This window comes from Salmo salar, chromosome 14 (genome assembly GCF_965601325.2).
Source record: "Salmo salar chromosome 14, fSalSal1, whole genome shotgun sequence".
NCBI classification, from domain to species: Eukaryota; Metazoa; Chordata; class Actinopteri; order Salmoniformes; family Salmonidae; genus Salmo; species Salmo salar.
Genome location: NC_138304.1, coordinates 97,338,598 through 97,358,354, shown reverse-complemented (window position 1 = coordinate 97,358,354; position 19,757 = coordinate 97,338,598). Strand labels below are relative to the sequence as shown.

General features: G+C 45.0%; 1 protein-coding gene across 5 annotated transcripts in view; it reads left to right on the top strand.

The window, feature by feature from the left end:
* Nucleotides 1-19,757, top strand: part of LOC106570560 (rho family-interacting cell polarization regulator 2) — a 93,700-nt gene that overhangs the window by 20,343 nt on the left and 53,600 nt on the right. The window contains exon 1 of one of the 5 annotated variants that reach the window (XM_045694929.2): nt 5,337-5,606. The exons of the other annotated variants lie outside the window; for them this stretch is intronic. The gene's annotated coding sequence lies outside the window, so the exon portion shown is untranslated. Of the gene's footprint in view, nt 1-5,336; nt 5,607-19,757 lie in introns of those variants that run through there. 5 annotated transcript variants of the gene reach the window in all.

The following is a 19,757-nucleotide window of genomic DNA, read 5'->3' as shown; positions in this document are numbered from 1 at the left end:
ATTATATGGTGTCAAGTAGGATGTAAAACATTACTATGGTGTCTAGTAGGACATAAAACATTACTATGGTGTCTAGTAGGATGTACAACATTACTATGGTGTCTACTAGGATGTAAAACATTACTATGGTGTCTAGTAGGATGTACAACATTACTATGGTGTCTAGTAGGATGTACAACATTACTATGGTGTCTAGTAGGATGTACAACATTACTATGGTGTCTACTAGGATGTAAAACATTACTATGGTGTCTAGTAGGATGGAAAACATTACTATGGTGTCTACTAGGATGTAAAAATTACTATGGTGTCTAGTAGGATATAAAACATTACTATGGTGTCTAGTAGGATGTAAAACATTACTATGGTGTCTAGTAGGATATAAAACATTACTATGGTGTCTAGTAGGATGTAAAACATTACTATGGTGTCAAGTAGGATAAACAACATTACTATGGTGTCTACTAGGATATAAAACATTACTATGGTGTCTAGTAGGATATAAAACATTACTATGGTGTCTAGTAGGATGTAAAACATTACTATGGTGTCAAGTAGGATGTACAACATTACTATGATGTCTAGTAGGATATGAAATATTACTATGGTGTCTAGTAGGATGTAAAACATTACTATGGTGTCTAGTAGGATGTAAAACATTACTATGGTGTCTAGTAGGATGGAAAACATTACTATGGTGTCAAGTAGGATGTACAACATTACTATGGTGTCTAGTAGGATATGAAATATTACTATGGTGTCTAGTAGGATGGAAAACATTACTATGGTGTCTAGTAGGATGTAAAACATTACTATGGTGTCAAGTAGGATATAAAACATTATATGGTGTCAAGTAGGATGTACAACATTACTATGGTGTCTAGTAGCATGGAAAACATTACTATGGTGTCTAGTAGGATGGAAAACATTACCATGGTGTCTAGTAGGATGTACAACATTACCATGGTGTCAAGTAGGATGTACAACATTACTATGGTGTCTAGTAGGATGTACAACATTACTATGGTGTCTAGTAGGATATGAAATATTACTATGGTGTCTAGTAGGATGTAAAACATTACTATGGTGTCAAGTAGGATGTAGAACATTACTATGGTGTCTAGTAGGATATGAAATATTACTATGGTGTCTAGTAGGATGTAAAACATTAGTATGGTGTCTAGTAGGATGTACAACATTACTATGGTGTCTAGTAGGATATAAAACATTACTATGGTGTCTAGTAGGATGTACAACATTACTATGGTGTCTAGTAGGATATAAAACATTACTATGGTGTCTAGTAGGATGTAAAACATTACTATGGTGTCTAGTAGGATGTACAACATTACTATGGTGTCTAGTAGGATGTACAACATTACTATGGTGTCTAGTAGGATGTAAAACATTATATGGTGTCAAGTAGGATGTAAAACATTACTATGGTGTCTAGTAGGATGTAAAACATTACTATGGTGTCTAGTAGGATGTACAACATTACTATGGTGTCTAGTAGGATGAAAAACATTACTATGGTGTCAAGTAGGATGTACAACATTACTATGGTGTCTAGTAGGATGTAAAACATTACTATGGTGTCTAGTAGGATGTACAACATTACTATGGTGTCTAGTAGGATGAAAAACATTACTATGGTGTCTAGTAGGATGTACAACATTACTATGGTGTCTAGTAGGATGTAAAACATTACTATGGTGTCTAGTAGGATGTAAACAGGTAACCAGAGAACAGACGATACGAAAGAGGTAGACCACTGATCCCTCCCTCCCTAACCCTTCCTGTTCCACTGATCCCTCCCTCCTTAACCCTCCCTGTTCAACTGACCCCTCCCTCCCTAACCCTTCCTGTTCCACTGACCCCTCCCTCCCTAGCCCTCCCTGTTCTACTGACCCTTCCCTCCCTAACCCTCCCTGTTCCACTGACCCCTCCCTAACCCTCCCTGTTCCACTGACCCCTCCCTCCCTAACCCTTCCTGTTTCACTGACCCCTCCCTCCCTAACCCTCCCTGTTCCACTGACCCCTCCCTCCCTAACCCTTCCTGTTCCACTGACCCCTCCCTCCCTAACCCTTCCTGTTCCACTTCCACTCTCACCCTCAGATGTCACTGCCCTTGATCTCTTGCCCCCCTTCGCCCTATCCCCCCGTCATATGGCATGTCCGAGTGGCTCTCTCCATGTAAGTGGTCACAAGTGCTCCGGGGGCAAGGGATTGAAAGAGGGGTGTGTATGAGGGGTGTCGGCTGAGATGTCTGAGAGAGGTGGTCCCGTTCAGACCTGTAACATTACGTCCGGCTGTGTGAATTAACCTTCTATTGGTCAATGACACAAACTGACCTGGGACCAGTCCAGGCTCTAATCCTTCTACCCATGGCTCACTACACAAACTGATCTGGGACCAGTCAAGGCTCTAATCCTTCTACCCATGGCTCGCAACACAAACCGATCTGGGACCAGTCAAGGATCTAATCCTTCTACCTATGGCTCAATACACAAACTTATCTGGGATCAGTCCAGCGGCTAATCCTTCTATCCATGGCTAAGCAGCGCTTTTAAGTGATCATACCAGGGAGCTGGGTCTGTTTGTTGGCTCTCCAGTAAATATAGCTGCTGGTCGGGGGCTGTTGATGACAGCTAGCCGTAATTACAGGATGAGTTGTACGCCAGCTGAGAGGAGAAGAGAGGAGAGGAGAGGAGAGGAGAGGACAGGAGAGGAGAGGAGAGGAGAGAGGAAAGGAGAGAGAGGAAAGGAGAGGAGAAGAGAGAGAAAAGGAGAGAGAGGAAAGGAGAGGAGAAGAGAGAGGAAAGGAGAGAGAGGAAAGGAGAGGAGAAGAGAGAGGAGAAGAGAGAGGAGAGGAGAGGAGAGGAGAGGAGAGGAGAGGAGAGGAGAGGAGAGGAGAGGAGAGGAGAGGAGAGGAGAGGAGAGGAGAGGAGAGGAGAGGAGAGGAGAGGAGAGGAGAGGAGAGGAGAGGAGAGGGGAAAGGAGAGGATGTTACTGTGTAGGTCTCTGTGCCCTGTAGCCACAGGCTGAAACACACTGCCTGCCTGAGTGAGAAACCACAGAGGTTTATACAATACGGTGTTCATGAACAGAACAGTAGCTTGACAGATTTACGTCAGCATAACCTCTGAGCAGTATTCACCTCCCAGCAGCGACATTACTAATGGATATGTTTTTCTGGCTTTTTCAGGAATTGGGACGATACCAACTGCTTTTGGTGTCTGTTGTGTGTTGTGTGCGTATTTGCTTGCTAGTCTTCTCATCCCTTATTCTACACCTTGATCACACAGAACAGAGCTGAACGGTGACATTTAGTATACCGCTTTGCTGTACTGTGCCAGGACAATGCTGGTAGTTGCCACAATTAATTTATGCTCAAAAGTTGCTTAACCTGTCTAAATCAAGTTTCAACTTTGAGATCATGATCATGGTATAGAAATGAAAAAACTAATATTGACACTTCACTGTTCATACCTGCTGTATAATGTGCACAATACACTTTGATTTGATACAATACACAATGCTGCAAGCCCCAAATTTCATTACAGTAATAACCCTTGATGACATTAATCATTTTTTACATTTTATTTTTATTTTTTAATATTGAATATTAAAACATACAATCTAGTTGCAGTGAAGCTGCTCAACAGCTGAGACTCAGTCCCCTCCCCCTGGGAAAAATGTAATTAAATAATTCAATTTTCCACCCCCAAGCCCCTGTCCCCCAATGCGCCAACAACCAACAAAATGAACAAAAGAGAAAAAAGGAAAAGGAAAACAGAAAACAACAATGCAAAAGACATCAAGGACAACAAAAATCATAACAGCAAGGCCAACTGAATATGTTTGAGTGCATGTATGGCACTATTTACATGTGTGTGTGTTCGTGTATGTGCACATGTGTGCATTTGAATGAGAGTGTGTGTATATGCATGTGTACAAACACATGCAATAAGTTACATCCCACTGGACACACTGGTTGAATCAACGTTGTTTCCACGTCATTTCAATGAAGTGACGTTGAACCAACGTGGAAAAGACATTGAATTGACGTCTGTGCCCAGTGGGTTCATGACGAAGTTCCTGCCTCTGTATTAAAATGAGACTGATTGATTCGATCAGACAACCCATTTTCCGCCCCATCCCTCACTCTATCCATCCCTCCATCATCCATCCATCCCTGAATCATCCATCCCTCCCTCCCTCCATCATCCATCTAGCCATCAGCCATCCCCCCATCATCATCCCCCATCATCCATCCCTCCATCATCATCCCCCATCATCATCCCTCCATCATCCATCATCCATCCCTCCATCATCCATCCATCCCTCCATCATCCATCCCTCCATCATCCATCCCTCCATCATCATCCCCCCCATCATCCATCCATCCATCCCTCCATCATCCATCCATCCATCCCTCCATCATCCATCCCTCCATCATCATCCCCCCATCATCCATCCCTCCATCATCCATCCATCCCTCCATCATCCATCCATCCCTCCATCATCATCCCCCCATCATCCATCCCTCCATCATCCATCCCTCCATGTAGGATGTGGTGGAACAGGGCCAATCAAGTTGGCAATGCTGCATTATGACAACCATGGCAGGCCACTCATCATAGTAAGAGCCAGTTAGTTAAAGTGGAAATCTATTTTCATGTCGGTGCGGCGCTGTACTGTGAAGCTGTACCCTATTAGGCATACATGCAGTTAAGGTAGCTACGGATTAAATTGTTTATCCTGTCCCTGGTTCAATTTAATTTGTTTGCCTAATACCATTTCTGTAAACACTCTTGAGGAAAAATTGATTTCAGATGCCCGGGGCCAATTGGACATGGCCCTGCCCCTGATCTTGAGTTCTGTTCTGAAAATAATATTTGTTGTCCTTGAGGAGGATTGTTGCTCAAAGTAAACAGACTATCTATGCAATGTAATGGTTTATGCATTATATTAATATTATTATTGATCCATACAGAAAGATGAATCTTTTGCCAATAAAATCCTCCACTCTTCATGATGTGTAGAGGCCTGTGTAGTTAAATGTACATATAGACTGCTACTCCTTTACAGGCTCAGCAGCGGCTTAATCATAGCCTATCTGGAGGGGCAGTGGAAATGAAGAGATAGTCCATACCGTGACAGCTGTGTAAATACAGTGGGTTTACTTTGGTCCGCATGCACTAACAGCATGATAGAATAGTGCCGAGCTGCCGATGGCTTTGCAGGGACGCCAACTCGTCGCCTGTTGTGTTGCGAGGTCAAATGAGCGGGCCCGCCTACCGTTACAACTCTGCTTGTTCATTGGTCCAACGCCGCTCAGGGCGAGCGCTACAAACCCAAACGGGAACGCACACATGATTTTGGTAGGAGCGGGGGGTTTGTAGGCTGTTTTATCAAGGGAAAAAACATAAACGTTCAGAAGAGGGAAGGAATTGACCGAATCGAACAGTTGAATTCATTGTTTTATTTATCAAGTGGACCAAAGGTTCACGTTGGAAAGCGGGGCTTCTCCTTCATGCGCGGATGGAGCGGCGCAGTTAGCAGACAATACATATGATTTAGTTGAGATAAGTTTTTCAGAGGTGAGTAGCTAGATTTTCTCTCTTGTCTTGTATTTAGACTAAATAAGAACTTTTCTAATATTGCTTGAGCAAGATGCGACCTCGATGAGTAATCATTATGCGTCTTTATACAAGAGTAACTGAGTAGAGATTCGTAAGTGAGAAGGGCTTTAGTAGGGCAATGGGCCAGTAAACTATACCGATAAACACTTACGAAATAGACAACTAAACACGTGTGTGATTATTGCCTTAACAATACATAAAACAGATGCATTTTATTCAACTACAAACTATTTTGCAATTGTGGATGTCAACATCAGATCCCATATAATTGGTTAGCTATGATGAGATACCGTCTCCTATATCGTGAGAATAAACTGATCATCGACCGATCACAATCATAATTGACAGTTTCTCTTGAGGTCTCGGTGTCGGTGAACATGCTTATTCATGAGCTTGTTGACCACTTTCCTTTGCTTCTGACCACAGCGGTCGCTTCATCGTGATCCGTTGTGATGTTAAATGCCATAACTCTTCAGAGCTGCGCTGTGGTTGGGATTTGGGTTTAGGAAAGGGGGGTTAAATGGTAAATGTCTGTCTTGTGATTGTAGGTTTGGGAGAATAACTGCAATTGTGTGTGGGAGTGTGGTTCACATAGTGTTGTAGACAGGGGAGAAGGACACGCACCTTAACTCTCATGGACAGAGAGTGAACTGGGTCAGCAAGCAGGGATTTTGCGAAATTCCCCTGCAGGTTTAGGAGAGGTCAGGGGGCATTATGCTATTGTCAATTTGAAATGCAGTTACTGGGTTTAGTTTACTACCTATACCTGTTGTAAGGCCAGAGATCACAGCCCATTCATAATTGAATATCGTTTCTGGAAGGATTCAGTGTCTTACTCATTGCATTCTCTCACAACATAACCATGATAGAATACAATTGACAATGAAAAGCAGTATCACTCAATAACACAGGTTACTTCATCCCCTCCTCTTATTGCCTGTCCTGATATGCCACTGAAGTGTATAGACATCAGTGGAAATGTCATGTTCTCAAGAATGCATTACAAAAACCATCCTATAGCCCACTGCTATGCCCTCCACTCCACTCCAGCGGCATGTTCTGTTTTAAGAAAAGGTCACTTCAAGGGTAAAATGTTTCTCTGTAGAAAACGCCTTGCTTTGATATGGTTTAACTGAAGTGCTTTGCTCCATTGCCAGGCCATATTCGTTTAGTTAGTCGTTTGATGGTAAGACTCAGGACGGGGGGTAGGATGCCAAGGCCTAAACCAACCAGCATCGCTGCTGCCAGACACAGTCCCAGTTCCCAGTCCCTTTCTACCAGCCTTTCCAGCGCTTTCGCTCTTTCCTTTTCTCCCTCTCTCTCTTTCGCTCTTTCCTCTCCCTCTCCCCCCTTGTCTCTCACACTCACACTCGCTCTCTTTCTCCCCCTCTCTCTCTCTCCTCCTCCTCTCCTCTTTCTCTCTCTCCCTCTCTCTCTCTGCCTCATTAAATAAATTATTATAGCACTGTGGTCTGGTGTGAATTCAGACAAACACGGCATGTTCTTCACTGAGTGTTCTTCTCCTCAATGCAACAGGGAGGGCCCCTGAACACAATGAAGTGTGGCGCCATAGAAGGCTGCAGGGAACGTCAGTCCTCAGGTCTTTTGTATGGTCTCTAATGCTGTAATCAGCAGCCTACACCAAGCTGTGTGTGTGTGTAATCTGCAGCCCACACTAAATACAGAGCAAAAATGGAAAGATGAATGTCAAGGCTTAAGGTTAGGAGGAACCTGAAAACGCTCAGAAAAATCATACAAAAGGTGGTCTAAGAAACTCTGGATCATAACATTTAACTTTTTGTACTGAGCTCTTCAAGAACACCCTCTTTCAGTTCTCGGCATGGAGAACTTTGTGTGTGTGGTTCTAATTTCTTAAGAAATGTTGGCCTTGCATTCTTTAAAAAGGTGTGCCTTTTAGTTTTCACAGCTGATAAACATTTCATAAGGAGTGTAGCAGACATTGTGGCCAGCAGTGTTGTAAGGACGCCCAGCTGGGAGAGAGAACACCGATTCTTAGAATTTCATGCAAATCTCTAGTTCTTGAAAAAGCCTAACTGGACCTACCCAAGCCTAACAGTTATTTTCCCAAATGAAAAACAAGCTTTAATTGTGTTATTAATCCACAGGAATCAAAGTCAGGGTTCTTTATTCAAACCAACAGCTCTTTAGTATTGTTCTGCTTAGTCCACAGTCTATACCGTAAGCCAGGTTTCATCCAGACCTCTCTCAGGCTTATTTTAGGCTAGTGACCTGACCTGGACTCTCAGGGTTATCTGCTCTAGAGATACCCCTGTCCTGTTATCCTTCCCCCGGCCAGGCTCTGTCTCTGGTGTCCTGACACGTCCATCCCTGACACGTCCATCCCTGACAGAGGCATCCTTAAGCGGGAGAGGTATTTCTGGGGATGGTAGGAGGAGGGGAGGGGTGGAGTTGAGAGTTAAATTGAGAAGAGGATATTTTTTTTTTACATTCCTCTGGAGGGGCTGCTTAGACAGTAGGTGAGGAATGGGGAAGGATGTAAATCTGAGTTGAGGAGGGAAGCTTGTAAATCGGGAGGGAAGAGAATGGATAGATATGGGAGTTAAATGAGAAAGGGAATTTCTGATATTCCTCATGAGGAGCTTCTGTGATGAAACAGCAGAAGAATGGGTGCGGTGGGAAGGAAAGGGCAGAAGAGAGTTGGAATTTTGAGTTTTATTTAGCCTTTATTTAACTAGTTCGAGAAGGCAAAATGGGATGTTGGGATTGGGGTTAGGGAGTTGGGTGAGAAAGAGAATTTCTGATATCCTGCGGGAGTGGCTAGTATTAGGCAGCGGGGGGGATAAAGGAGGGGCTGCTATGATACAGCAGGAGAGGGGGAGGGATGAAGGAGGGGCTGCTATGATACAGCAGGAGAGGAGATGAAGGAGGGGCTGCTATGATACAACAGGAGAGGAGTTGAAGGAGGGGCTGCTATGATACAACAGGAGAGGAGATGAAGGAGGAGCTGCTATGATACAACAGGAGAGGAGATGGAGGAGGGGCTGCTATGATACAGCAGGAGAGGAGATGAAGGAGGAGCTGCTATGATACAACAGGAGAGGAGATGAAGGAGGAGCTGCTATGATACAACAGGAGAGGAGATGAAGGAGGAGCTGCTATGATACAACAGGAGAGGAGATGAAGGAGGAGCTGCTATGATACAACAGGAGAGGAGATGAAGGAGGAGCTGCTATGATACAACAGGAGAGGAGATGGAGGAGGGGCTGCTATGATACAACAGGAGAGGAGATGAAGGAGGGGCTGCTATGATACAGCAGGAGAGGAGATGAAGGAGGGGCTGCTATGATGATGAAGGAGGGGCTGCTATGATACAGCAGGAGAGGAGATGAAGGAGGGGCTGCTATGATACAGCAGGAGAGGAGATGAAGGAGGGGCTGCTATGATGATGGAGGAGCTGCTATGATACAACAGGAGAGGAGATGAAGGAGGGGCTGCTATGATACAACAGGAGAGGAGATGAAGGAGGGGCTGCTATGATGATGAAGGAGGGGCTGCTATGATACAACAGGAGAGGAGATGAAGGAGGAGCTGCTATGATACAACAGGAGAGGAGATGGAGGAGGGGCTGCTATGATACAGCAGGAGAGGGGGGAGGGATGAAGGAGGGGCTGCTATGATACAACAGGAGAGGAGATGGAGGAGGGGCTGCTATGATACAACAGGAGAGGAGATGGAGGAGGGGCTGCTATGATACAGCAGGAGAGGGGGGAGGGATGAAGGAGGGGCTGCTATGATACAGCAGGAGAGGGGGGAGGGATGAAGGAGGGGCTGCTATGATACAGCAGGAGAGGAGATGGAGGAGGGGCTGCTATGATACAGCAGGAGAGGGGGGAGGGATGAAGGAGGGGCTGCTATGATACAACAGGAGAGGAGATGGAGGAGGGGCTGCTATGATACAGCAGGAGAGGGGAGGGATGAAGGAGGGGCTGCTATGATACAGCAGGAGAGGAGATGAAGGAGGGGCTGCTATGATACAACAGGAGAGGAGATGGAGGAGGGGCTGCTATGATACAACAGGAGAGGAGATGGAGGAGGGGCTGCTATGATACAACAGGAGAGGAGATGGAGGAGGGGCTGCTATGATACAACAGGAGAGGAGATGAAGGAGGGGCTGCTATGATACAGCAGGAGAGGAGATGGAGGAGGGGCTGCTATGATACAACAGGAGAGGAGATGAAGGAGGGGCTGCTATGATACAACAGGAGAGGAGATGGAGGAGGGGCTGCTATGATACAACAGGAGAGGAAATGGAGGAGGGGCTGCTATGATACAACAGGAGAGGAGATGAAGGAGGGGCTGCTATGATACAACAGGAGAGGAGATGGAGGAGGGGCTGCTATGATACAGCAGGAGAGGAGATGGAGGAGGAGCTGCTATGATACAGCAGGAGAGGAGATGAAGGAGGAGCTGCTATGATACAACAGGAGAGGAGATGAAGGAGGAGCTGCTATGATACAACAGGAGAGGAGATGAAGGAGGAGCTGCTATGATACAACAGGAGAGGGGGGAGGTGGAAGGATAAAGAGGCCCTAGATATGAAAGACTGTTCACTCCTTCTCCTCAGCTGTCCCTCCCGAGGCCCGGCGGGACAAGGCATGTGATGTATTATCTCCTCCTTCTCTTCCACTCCCCTTCTCTGCCCTCCTATCCCCCTCCCCTTTGTCTCCCAGCATCTAGAGAAGGGAGGAGGTACTGAGTCATCCATAGTTCAGCCTAGCTTGTGATGTCGTTTGTCTGCGAGTGATAGCATCAAGTGATAACGTCAGCCATGGGCTATAGAAAGAGTGTGTCAGTGACTTTTTTAAAGTCATGGATGGCAGTACAGTGACGCTAGTGTTCAACCTCAAACAGAAATCAGGGCTCCAGTCTAACATTATGTGCATTACAGTGGAGGCTGGTGAGGGGAGGACGGCTCATAATAATGACTAGAACGGCGTGAATGTAATGGCATCAAACACATGGTTTCCATGTATTTGATACCATTCCACCGATTCCGCTCCGGCCATTACCACGAGCTCGTCCTCCCAAATTAAGGTGCCACCAACCTCCTGTGATACACTAATCATAGGCTAATTAATTTGGGGCTAATTCAACACCCGAGGAAGTGGAAACTCAAAACACATTAGTTAGATCGCTAACTGTAAATATAATACCCACTGCTAATAGCCATGTATTAATCTAACGGTACGGTTAATGTCCTAAAATAAGTTAGTGGTTGTATTTTACCCAGTGAGACCTATATGCCCTTGCAATGACCGATGCCTGCGCCACTCCGCATCTCAAAGCCATATCAAATATATTGTTTGTAAAATAGTTGCTACTGAGCTCAATATTGAGAGATGAGAAATAAAATGATACCTACAGAAAGCTGAGACCCTCCTCTCTTCGATAGGGACGACAGTAGTTGCTTGCTGGGCAACTGGGTCAGAGAGACATACTGCATGTGTTTCTGTCAGTATTAATAATCTTTATACATTAGTAAGTAATCAGAAATCTGGACCCTGATTCATAAAATGTCTCAGAATAGCTGTGCTGGTCTAGGATTGGTTTAGCCTTTTAGAGCATAACGAATAAGATTACATGGACAGGGGGATCCTAGGTTACTACTCCTACTCTGAGGCTCTTTATGAATACGGGCCTTGATCTTTGCATCGGTGATCTTTATATGATTTGCAGTAAATCTGGGCCTTTAGAATGCTTATTGATGTGTAAAGTCTACATGAGTAAGCAGCAATGATGTGTGACTAAATGGATTGCCTGAGCAATGGAAGTCTTCTATTAACTAGTGTGTGTGTGTGTGTGTGTGTGTGTGTGTACGCGCGCATGGCTTTTGGACTCCCTCACAGGATGGTTTGGCAGGTGTTGGGGGTGAAAGGTTACTGGTCCACCCTAGGGCTCTCCATCCCTCTATCCCCTCCTCCCGCTCCTTTCTCTGGGTCCTAGATGAGGAAGGAGATGGAGGGATGATGATAGAGGGATAAGGACAGGGGGTCTCCCGCTCTCCCCTCCTCCCTTGTTTCTGAGCAGATCATCAGATCTGTGTTGTCAGTGCAGCCCAAAGGGGGCTCTTCCCCTTTAATCCCTCAAGTCTATTTAGATCCAGCGGTGGAACACACACACACACACACACACACACACACACACACACTGTCCCCTTAGCTCTGCAGCAGATGTACACACTATCCCTTCTGTCCCTGTTTATCTTGATGGTTCAGTAGAAATCCTTTCCTCTGTGGATATTACGTGTTTTAAACAGACATAGGATGATAAAGTGGATGCTCAGTTTTGTTGTTTTCTAATTTGACCCCCAGTCGTGAACAGCTGGGAGCCAGAGGAGGGGTTAGAAACAATACATACACTATCTGTCTTCATGGACATTGGTGGTGTTGATATATGGAGGGGGAAGGCGTGACAAACAGGGTTAACCTAGGAGGCATCTGAAATGGCACCCTATTCCCTAGTGCACTACACATACGGTCCAAAAGTAGTGCACTATCGGAAATAGGGTGCCATTTAAGACGAAACCCAAGTATACAATAACATGAATGATGGAGAATGTTTGACTGAGAAGAATGAGGTCTACTGCTGTGTGAGTGATGGTTCTAGAAGACTGTCTACTGCTGTGTGAGTGATGGTTCTAGAAGACTGTCTACTGCTGTGTGAGTGATGGTTCTAGAAGACTGTCTACTGCTGTGTGAGTGATGGTTCTAGAAGACTGTCTACTGCTGTGTGAGTGATGGTTCTAGAAGACTGTCTACTGCTGTGTGAGTGATGGTTCTAGAAGACTGTCTACTGCTGTGTGAGTGATGGTTCTAGAAGACTGTCTACTGCTGTGTGAGTGATGGTTCTAGAAGACTGTCTACTGCTGTGTGAGTGATGGTTCTAGAAGCTGCACTGCTGGGGGGGCTAGGCTGCTCGCTGTGGAGGTGGCAGGCTGTCTACGCGGGAGTGTGCAGGCTGTACTGCGGGAGTGATGGCTAGAGCTGTCGTCTCTCGTGTCGTCCCTCAGGGAGGCTGTCACACAGCTGTACTATGACAGATGGTGTGTGTGTGGGTATGTGTGTGCGTGCTTGACAGTGTGTGTGTGTGTGTGTGTTCGTTTATCCTGAGGCAAAGCAAGCATGGTGAATGATTGTTCATTTTCAAACTACGTGGCCCGCATTATGAATAATAAACTCCACACTCATGTTTATTAGGCTACTCAATGCCTTCTTTGTCTTCTTAAACTCGTCACTGGTCGCTCTAACAAAACTAAACTCACCCATAGTGTCAATATTGACTTTGAAACAACAACAAAATCTTATTTTTTTTGTTGCTTCCCTTAATCTTCAGTCCCTGCCTTCTCAAAAACACCCAACTCATAAGTCTTGTTCAATCAGGGAAGTAATCTTTCTCTCTCTGCCATTTGAATACATTATCTCCCCACTGTAAGTCACATGCATGGTGATTATCATAGCCGTCGCTAAGACACATTCATGGTGATTATCATAGCTGTCGCTAAGACACATTCATGGTGATTATCATAGCTGTCGCTAAGACACATTCGTGGTGATTATCATAGCTGTCGCTAAGACACATTCATGGTGATTATCATAGCTGTCGCTAAGACACATTCGTGGTGATTATCATAGCTGTCGCTAAGACACATTCGTGGTGATTATCATAGCCGTCGCTAAGACACATTCGTGGTGATTATCATAGCCGTCGCTAAGACACATTCGTGGTGATTATCATAGCTGTCGCTAAGACACATTCGTGGTGATTATCATAGCTGTTGTGTATGTGTGGCACCGGTACATTCATACTCTAATATCACAAGTAGCAGCAGCAGTCTTTCTCTTGACTGGAGCCAGATGTGCTGCTGCTCCTCCTGTACAGCTGACTGGGTAGAAGTGTGAGCCGCTGTAACAGCAGGTGACTGGGTTCACATGGATGATCCTCAATCTGAGCAGCAGGGAGCTGAACAGCCGGCCCACTGAGCCCAGAGCTTCCTCAGATGGAATGTATCACCTAGTCTGTTCACCTACTGTACTTACCTGTTCTTTCTCTGTCTTGTTCTCTCTCGTTAACTCTCTAGTTCTCTTTCTCGTTCTCCCTCTCTCACTTTCTCTCGTTCTCCGTCTCTCACTTTCTCTCGTTCTCCGTCTCTCACTTTCTCTCGTTCTCCCTCTCTCACTTTCTCTCGTTCTCCCTCTCTCACTTTCTCTCGTTCTCCCTCTCTCACTTTCTCTCGTTCTCCCTCTCTCACTTTCTCTCGTTCTCCCTCTCTCACTTTCTCTCGTTCTCCCTCTCTCACTTTCTCTCGTTCTCCCTCTCTCACTTTCTCTCGTTCTCCCTCTCTCACTTTCTCTCGTTCTCCCTCTCTCACTTTCTCTCGTTCTCTCACTTTCTCTCGTTCTCTCACTTTCTCTCGTTCTCTCTCTTTCTCTCGTTCTCATTCTCTCTCTTTCTCTCGTTCTCTCTCTTTCTCTCTCTAGTTCTCTCTTTCTCTCTCTAGTTCTCTCTTTCTCTCTCTAGTTCTCTCTTTCTCTCTCTAGTTCTCTCTTTCTCTCTCTAGTTCTCTCGCTCACTCTAGTTCTCTCGCTCTCTCTAGTTCTCTCTTTCTCTCTCTAGTTCTCTCGCTCTCTCTAGTTCTCTCGCTCTCTCTTTCACTCTCTCTAGTTCTCTCGCTCTCTCTAGTTCTCTCGCTCTCTCTTTCACTCTCTCTAGTTCTCTCTTTCTCTCTCTAGTTCTCTCACTCTCTCTTTCTCTCTCTAGTTCTCTCTTTCTCTCTCTAGTTCTCTAGTTCTCTCTTTCTCTCTCTAGTTCTCTCTTTCTCTCTCTAGTTCTCTCACTCTCTCTAGTTCTCTCGCTCTCTCTTTCACTCTCTCTAGTTCTCTCTTTCTCTCTCTAGTTCTCTAGTTCTCTCTTTCTCTCTCTAGTTCTCTCTTTCTCTCTAGTTCTCTCTTTCTCTCTCTAGTTCTCTCTTTCTCTCTCTAGTTCTCTCTTTCTCTCTCTAGTTCTCTTTCTCTCTCTAGTTCTCTCACTCTCTCTAGTTCTCTCATTCTCTCTTTCACTCTCTCTAGTTCTCTCACTCTCTCTAGTTCTCTCTTTCTCTCTCTAGTTCTCTCACTCTCTCTAGTTCTCTCTTTCTCGCACTCTAGTTCTCTCACTCTCTCTAGTTCTCTCATTCTCTCTCACTCTCTCCAGTTCTCTCTTTCTCTCACTCTAGTTCTCTCACTCTCTCTAGTTCTCTCTTTCTCGCACTCTAGTTCTCTCACTCTCTCTAGTTCTCTCTTTCTCTCTCTAGTTCTCTCTTTCTCTCTCTAGTTCTCTCTTTCTCTCTCTAGTTCTCTCTTTCTCTCTCTAGTTCTCTCTTTCTCTCTCTAGTTCTCTCGCTCACTCTAGTTCTCTCGCTCTCTCTAGTTCTCTCTTTCTCTCTCTAGTTCTCTCGCTCTCTCTAGTTCTCTCGCTCTCTCTTTCACTCTCTCTAGTTCTCTCGCTCTCTCTAGTTCTCTCGCTCTCTCTTTCACTCTCTCTAGTTCTCTCTTTCTCTCTCTAGTTCTCTCACTCTCTCTTTCTCTCTCTAGTTCTCTCTTTCTCTCTCTAGTTCTCTAGTTCTCTCTTTCTCTCTCTAGTTCTCTCTTTCTCTCTCTAGTTCTCTCACTCTCTCTAGTTCTCTCGCTCTCTCTTTCACTCTCTCTAGTTCTCTCTTTCTCTCTCTAGTTCTCTAGTTCTCTCTTTCTCTCTCTAGTTCTCTCTTTCTCTCTCTAGTTCTCTCTTTCTCTCTCTAGTTCTCTCTTTCTCTCTCTAGTTCTCTAGTTCTCTCTTTCTCTCTCTAGTTCTCTTTCTCTCTCTAGTTCTCTCACTCTCTCTAGTTCTCTCATTCTCTCTTTCACTCTCTCTAGTTCTCTCACTCTCTCTAGTTCTCTCTTTCTCTCTCTAGTTCTCTCACTCTCTCTAGTTCTCTCTTTCTCGCACTCTAGTTCTCTCACTCTCTCTAGTTCTCTCATTCTCTCTCACTCTCTCCAGTTCTCTCTTTCTCTCACTCTAGTTCTCTCACTCTCTCTAGTTCTCTCTTTCTCGCACTCTAGTTCTCTCACTCTCTCTAGTTCTCTCTTTCTCTCTCTAGTTCTCTCATTCTCTCTCACTCTCTCTAGTTCTCTCTTTCTCTCACTCTAGTTCTCTCACTCTCTCTAGTTCTCTCTTTCTCTCACTCTAGTTCTCTCACTCTAGTTCTCTCACTCTCTAGTTCTCTCACTCTCTCTAGTTCTCTCTTTCTCTCTCTAGTTCTCTCTTGCTCTCTCTAGTTCTCTCGCTCTCTCTAGTTCTCTCATTCTCTCTCTTTAGTTCTCTCATTCTCTCTCTCTGTCTAGTTCTCTCGCTCTCTTTCCACAGCATGGTTCCCACTTTGAATATTGAAGCTGTTAATTTCCAGCACTTCAAAGCATTGTGTGTGTGTGTGTGTGTGTGTGTGTGTGTGTGTGTGTGTGTGTGTGTGTGTGTGTGTGTGTGTGTGTGTGTGTGTGTGTGTGTGTGTGTGTGTGTGTGTGTGTGTGTGTGTGTGTGTGTGTGTGTGTGTGAGCAGAAAGGTAGAGGCTGGTGTACGGAGCGGTTCACTACAGGGTAATGATGAGGAGTGGTTTAGCAGAGTGAGCAGCTCGTAATTCGGTTCAATCCAGTCAAGCTCTATCTACGTCACTCTAGGTTCAGTCATGGGCTAAAGAGTCATTTGCATCACCCCATAAATCTAGTGCATCACCATAACTAGTAGAAAAAATATATATATATATTTTACATTAAACAGTATCTAGGGAATATTAACACAACTGTACCTTGAAGGTCTTTTTCTGTCAGAAAGGACATATTTAGTAAGGCAAGTTCCTCCTTTTCTTTTTAACTTTGTTTAGCAGCGATATTTGGTGCTCAGGCTGGTGTTACCTAACGGCGCCTGCAGACTAGGTTGTGTTTGCTCCTAGCAGAACTCGGCTATGCAAAAGTGAACGCCTGTGCAAGGATACGCCTTTAAAATACCTTTGTTATAATAACAGTTATGCTGCTGTTTGTCCCTCTCGAGACACCATACATAGTCAGTAACACCTCCTCAAAATAGTCAGAATTAATCGAAGATAAATCGAGAAATCTGTCATTAATTTTTACGTTTTTGCCGAGGTCTTAGCTAGCTAAAATGTTTGGTGCAGCATTTCTCAAGCGAAAAAATTTGCATGAAAACGAGTTGCTTTTCGTTGAATGCCAACAACCACTTCTTTTTACCTTTATTTAACTAAGCAAGTCAGTTAAGAACAAATTCTATCTGACCCATCATCCCCATCTGACCCATCATCCCCATCTGACCCTTCATCCCCATCTGACCCATCAACCCCATCTGACCCATCAACCCCATCTGACCCATCAACCCCATCATCCCCATCTGACCCCATCATCCCCATCTGACCCATCATCCCCATCTGACCCTTCATCCCCATCTGACCCATCAACCCCATCTGACCCATCAACCCCATCTGACCTATCATCCCCATCTGACCCCATCATCCCCATCTGACCCCATCATCCCCATCTGACCCTATCATCCCCATCTGACCCTATCATCCCCATCTGACCCTATCATCCCCATCTGACCCTATCATCCCCATCTGACCTAATCATCCCCATCTGACCTAATCATCCCCATCTGACCTAATCATCCCCATCTGACCTAATCATCCCCATCTGACCTAATCATCCCCATCTGACCTAATCATCCCCATCATCCCCATCTGACCTAATCATCCCCATCTGACCTAATCATCCCCATCTGACCTAATCATCCCCATCTGACCTGACCTAATCATCCCCACCATCTGACCCATCATCCCCATCTGACCCATCATCCCCATCTGACCTATCACTATCATCCCCATCTGACCTATCATCCCCATCTGACCTAATCATCCCCATCTGACCTACCATCTGACCTAATCATCCCCATCTGACCTAATCATCCCCATCTGACCTAATCATCCCCATCTGACCTAATCATCCCCATCTGACCTGACCTACCATCTGACCTACCATCTGACCTATCATCCCCATCTGACCCATCTGACCCATCATCCCCATCTGACCCATCATCCCCATCTGACCCATCATCCCCATCATCCCCATCATCCCCATCTGACCCATCATCCCCATCTGACCCATCATCCCCATCATCCCCATCTGACCCATCATCCCCATCTGACCCATCATACCCATCATCCCCATCTGACCCATCATCCCCATCTGACCCATCATCCCCATCTGACCCATCATCCCCATCTGACCCATCATCCCCATCTGACCTATCATCCCCATCTGACCAAATATCGCTGCTTGCCATCGCTTTATTCTTTCACAGAAGTCAAAACAATTATGATGCAGGAATAAAAAAAGCGCTGCAATATTCCTCTCATTTCATTAACAAGGGCGACAGGTAGCCTAGCGGTTAGAGCGTTGGGCCAGAAACTGAAGGGTTATTAATTCGAATCCCCGAGCCGACATGGTGAAAATCAGTCTGTGCCCTTGAGCAAGGCACTTAAACCTAAGTGCACCAGTTTTTTTTATTTTTATTTATTTCACCTTTATTTAACCAGGTAGGCTAGTTGAGAACAAGTTCTCATTTACAACTGCGACCTGGCCAAGATAAAGCGTAGCAATTTGACACATACAACAACACAGAGTTACACATGGAATAAACAAACATACAGTCAATAATACAGTAGAACAAAAGAAAACATAAAGTCTATATACAGTGAGTGCAAATGAGGTAAATTAAGGCAATAAATAGGCCAGTTGTCGAGTTTGGGATGTGCATATCATCTCCGTCTTAGTTAAATGCTACAGACCGCCACACTGATTGAGTGAATGTGCAGCCAGCCAGCTCTAAGCTTATCATCATCATGTCCCTACACATCTAGGAATGTCCTTCTCTTCCTTCTTCTTCAGGGTGTTCTATAAATATTGGTCTTCTGGATATATCCCAGTGCCAACCAAGGCACCAGATACTGATGGTCGACTTGTCTCCTACGTTTGTGTCGTCATAGTGATGCTATTACTATAGGCCTACGTTATGCCCCACTTTCACCAGTGTTGCCATGCCTGTTCCTCCTTGAAATATCATACCACAATTATTATTGATATTTCAATTCAGACATTTTTGATCAAGTTAGAATCATTTTGAATATTTTTTTAAAAGACATTTCCAGAATTTAGGGTTGTCTTTCTGTCTTCGACTGAAATCCAACATGGCAACCTCTGAGGTAGACCTGGAAGGCAAAGCGGTGACCATCCAAACTGGATTAAGCCAGCTATTTCTGCCCCAGTGAGTGGTTATATTAAGGCTGAAAATAAAACCCTCTTTCTCTCTCCCTGGTAGTAGTGGCTACAGTGATAAAACAGTGCTAGCTGCTGGAATAGATAGGTGGTTTGTGTTAACTCAAGTCCAGAGGGAGAGAGTCTGTCACAGTTATTGTATCATTACAGCCTGATATTAATAATGAACATGCTTGTCACAGTGGCTATTGTTTCACTGACCCAGTGACATTTTCATAGTGTTCAAAATAATACGGCTACTTTATTTATCCAGGTAAGTTGACTGAGAACACGTTCTCATTTACAGCAACAACCTGGGGAATAGTTTCAGGGGAGAGGAATGAGCTAATTGTAAGCTGGGGATGATTAGGTGGCCGGGATGGTATGAGGGCCAGATTGGGAATTTAGCCAGGACACTGGGGATAACACCCCTACGATAAGTGCAATGGGATTTTTAATGACCTCAGAGAGTCACCCATTTAACATCCCATCTGAAAGACAGCACCCTACACAGGGCAGTGTGACGGCATTGAGATCTTTTTTTTTTTTTTTTAGACCAGAGGAAAGAGTGCCTCCTACTGGCCCTCCAACACCATCTGGTCTCCCATCCAGGGACTGACTAGGACCAACCCTGCTTAGCTTCAGAAGCAAGCCAGCAGTGGGATGCAGGGTGGTATGCTGCTGGTTTACATCTGAAATGGCACCCTTATATCGATATAATGCACTACTTTTTACCAT